The 4,655-nt window shown below is 38.3% G+C and overlaps 1 pseudogene; it reads left to right on the top strand.

The window, feature by feature from the left end:
• The first annotated feature begins 227 nt into the window (after window positions 1–227).
• LOC123325193 lies at window positions 228–327 on the top strand (annotated as a pseudogene).
• Window positions 328–4,655: the final 4,328 nt, after the last annotated feature.

The following is a 4,655-nucleotide window of genomic DNA, read 5'->3' as shown; positions in this document are numbered from 1 at the left end:
TTCAGGGCACCTTAGACATGGTCACACTTCTATGTACAAAGAAATATGACTTTGAAGCTAAATTCGGAGTCTTTCATTTCCTCTATGGGACTGGGGGCTGGGAGGGCAAGGCAAAGGAAAACACAGCATTGGAGGGTGTGTACTTAAATGTCTACAACTAATGGAAAATTTTTACATTTCTTCATGAAGTCAGGGGATTTAAGACTTGTGCTAATGCTCAATGACTAGTGTCTCTTCAGCAGCACACATCTGGAATGATACAGAGATTATTTAGCATGGTTCCTGCACTAGGATGACATGCAAATTTGTGAAGTGTTCTATATTAAAAAAATAAAAGGCAACTATGTGATGTGATGGATGTTAATTAACTTGATTGGTTATTTCAAAATGTATACATATCATTTAAATATATAAACTTTTATTTGTCAATTATCCATCAGTTTGTCAAAAAATAAATCAATAACTACTTTTCTAACTTTTCTAATATTACTTTTTACCTTGAATGCTAATTGCTCTGAAGGCAAGACTCCCTTCCTTGCCCTGAATAGCATTTAGCACAGTGCCTGGCAATATTTAATATTTAATATCCATTGAAGTTTTAAAAAGGTATACAGGTGTCTTCAAGACAAGACTTCTCAGACCCCTTGACATGTTCATGTACATTGTATATGTTCATGTACATGTACACATGTCCTTGTACATGTACAAGGGAACCAGAAGCATTTTACAAACAGTTAAATAAAGAACTTTTCCCCTACCTCCTCATGACTTACAAAATACTGGACTTCTAGAGAATGCAGATGCACATCAATGTTCTTAAGCAAGTCAGTAATTGACAGATACCTCCTAATAAGAAAACTCAATAGATATTGATATCTGTTAATATATATTAAATTTAAAATAACTATTATACAAAGTAAAATATGGTGGGGGTTATAAGAGTGGTGTAAACATAACATCCACAGGTTCAGAAGAGTCAGTGCAGGGAAACATTGGCAGGGCTTCAGGTCAGAGTTTACATGCTGATCTGGAGGCTTGTGGAGGGCAGGATCCTTCAGTTCCTTCTTCCCCCCCCCGGCCATCAGCTCTGGACTCTGTGTGCTTAGTGCAAGACCTTCCAAGTGGAGAAAGTCAGTTAAAAAAAGAAAGGAAGGTGGGTATTTGTAGGTCATCCTGGGTAAGTGAAAACAGCTGGGCTAGAACAGCCTCACCCAAAGGACTAGGGTGTTCCATAGAGCCCCAGTCCCATGCGATGTGGGGTAGGGGAAGACTAGTGTGAAATTACTATGCTTGGTTCCAGACATTTTGAGCTTTCTTCTTAATTAGGAAGTATCTGCCAATTTTCTGACTTGCTTAAGGACATTGCTGTACATCGGCATTTTCCAGAACTCCAGTGCTTTGTTGAGGTATGAAAGGGTAGGGAAAAAGTTCTTTATTTAGCTGTTTGTAAAAATGCTTCTGATTTTCTTGTGCTCTCAGCTTTACAATGTACATGAACATATCAAGGGGTCTGAGAAGTCTTAACCTGTTTTTATCCGAGTCAGTTTTTATTTATGAACAAGATAAACAGTTCACAAACTTCAGTACTTTAATTATCAGTGGAAATAATTGTTTTTCATCTTCTAGTTGAGAGACAGTAGATCTAAAGAAGTGCAATGAGTGATCAGCATCTTGACTATAATATTGAAATCAAAAGTTACCTTAGTGGGAGAAGGGACTCAATAGGGACCAATGAAAAATGGAAAATTAGGGGAAAAAAAATAAACTGCCTGGGCATAAGATGGGCAGTGTTCAGTGAAACAATCAGAATAATAACATTCAACACCCATCTGTGATGCAGCACTTAAATCTTGCATGTGGCAAGTACGTTCAATACTGGTTAGATATTCACTGATGAGCTTTCTGAGTTCTACATTTCTTTCCTTCTGAGGACCTAAAAGCATCCCAAAGTAGAGTAAAAAGGAGCCACAACTATCAGGAAAATGTAAATCTAAACCACAATGAGATATCACCTCCCATCTGTTAGGATGACTATTAACAAAAAGAAGGAAATAAGTGTTGTTGAATATGTGGAGAAAAGAGAACTCTCAAGCACCGTTGATGGGAATGTAAATTGGTGCAACCATTATGGAAAACAGTGAGGAGTTTCCTCAAAAAGTTTAAAAAAATAGATCTATCATACAATGCAGCAATTCCACTTCTGGTTATTTACCTAAAGGAAATGAAAATACTAACTGAAAAAAGATATATGCACCCCCATGTTCATTGCAGCGTTATTTACAATAGCTAAAACATGGAAGCAACCTAAGTGTCTATTGTTGGGTGAATGGATAAAGAAAATATGTAAATATACAATGGAATACTACTCCGTCATAAAAAAGAAGGAAATCCTGCCATTTGCAGCAGCATGGATGGACCTTGAGGGCATTATGCTAAGTGAAATAAGTCAAAGACAAATCAGACAAATAAGAAAGACAAATACTGTATGATCTCACTTATATATGGAATTTAAAACAAAACAAACCTGAACCCATGGTTACAAAGAACAGACTGGCAGTTGCCAAAGGCAAGGGGTGAACTGTTCATCTTGTTCATAAATAAAAATTGACTCCGATAATATCATCACCCTGTACCCTGTACTCCAATATGCTTTCTCAAGTGGGGAAGAAAGGGCCAGGTTTATAGGTAAAGATTACAGACATCTCCCAGCCTTCTGTAGTCGGTGACCTGGGTGAGCCACAGGACTGTGATCCACATGACTATCATCACTCACTTCTGCTGTAGAGGGACTACATTAAGAAACACTCACGCTTTACATAAATTCTACCTCATCCTACTTGGATGTTAGAAAACATCCTGAGCATGTTTTCTATTGTTATAGACAGTTTGAATTAAGGGCAGAGCAGAAGATTTGAGTTCAAGTCCTAAATCTTATCACTCAATAATTATGTGACAGTGGGAAAATGAATTGACCTGAGTCCCTGTTTTCTTTTCTTTTTTTTATTTTTATGTTAATACCCATACATTACATCATTAGTTTTAGATGAAGTGTTCCATGATTCATTGTTTGTGCATAACACCCAGTGCTCCATGCAGAATGTGCCCTCCTCAATATCCACCACCAGGCTAACCCATCCTCCCACCCCCCTCCCCTCTAGAACCCTGTTTGTTTTTCAGAGTCCATTGTCTCTCATGGTTCGTCTACCCCTCCGATTTCCCCCGCTTCATTCTTCCCCTCCCGCTACCTTCTTCTTCTTCTTCTTTTTTTTTTTCTTAACATATATTGCATTATTTGTTTCAGAGGTACAGATCTGAGATTCAACAGTCTTGCACAATTCACAGCGCTTACCAGAGCACATACCCTCCCCAGTGTCTATCACCCAGTCACCCCATCCTTCCCACCCCACCCCCCACTCCAGCAACCCTCAGTTTGTTTCCTGAGATTAAGAATCCCTCATATCAGTGAGATCATATGATACATGTCTTTCTCTGTTTGACTTATTTCACTCAACATAATACCCTCCAGTTCCATCCACGTTGTTGCAAATGGCAAGATCTCATTCCTTTTGATGGCTGCATAATATTCCATTGTATATATATACCACATCTTCTTTATCCATTCATCTGTTGATGGACATCTTGGCTCTTTCCACAGTTTGGCTATTGTAGACATTGCTGCTATAAACATCGGGGTGCACGTACCCCTTCGGATCCCTACTTTTGTATCTTTGGGGTAAATACCCAGTAGTGCAATTGCTGGATCATATGGTAGCTCTATTTTCAACTGTTTGAGGAACCTCCATACAGTTTTCCAGAGTGGCTGCACCAGCTTGCATTCCCACCAACAGTGTAGGAGGGTTCCCCTTTCTCCGCATCCCCGCCAACATCTGTCATTTCCTGTTGAGTCCCTGTTTTCTTATCTGTAAAATGAAAAAACATTGAATGTTGTGGGAATGAAGTATCTTCACATATATAAAAGCACACCACAAACGTAGGGCATTATATAGGACAACAATTTCCAAACTATGCTCCAGAAATTCTAGAGATTACGTGAAAGGGCGTAGGGGCCATTGAGAGTGAACCTAAAGGGCTACCTTTAGGCCCTCCACCCCATCTCCAGCCCCCACAAACACTTTGATCAGAGCAGAGCTACCTGTGTCTGTTTTGCAAATTGGGCTTCCAAGAATTCCTTTGAAAGATTCCACAAGAAAAAGGGGGAAAAGGATGAAGACCACTAATACAAATTATTAATCCACATAATACTATACTTACAAAATGATTATTTCAGATTTGTACATATACTGTCCAGATCTGTACGTATAAAATACACATCACCTGTAGGTTGTACACTTGTACATGTAATGTACAAATACTAAAAGTGGGCCTCTGTAGCACGTAAAATCTTTTGCTATTCATACCATCACCATGAAAACCTATGTTTTAACTCTCAAAAGATGGTAGCTTGGTTTTTTGTTCTTCCTTAATAAATATATCAAGTGGTACTGTTCATTAAATTGCCTGGTACAAAACAGTATTGTACACAACACATATACATGACCAACACAACCAAACAGTATATTACACAACATGAGTTATCTTAATTATTAGCTATCATATTGAGATTAAATTGGGCATTAAATTAAGTTTAAAGAGGG

Source organism: Neomonachus schauinslandi, chromosome 6 (genome assembly GCF_002201575.2).
Source record: "Neomonachus schauinslandi chromosome 6, ASM220157v2, whole genome shotgun sequence".
Taxonomy (NCBI): Eukaryota; Metazoa; Chordata; class Mammalia; order Carnivora; family Phocidae; genus Neomonachus; species Neomonachus schauinslandi.
Note: the sequence above shows the minus strand (reverse complement) of the source record. Positions and strands in the feature narration are given on the sequence as shown.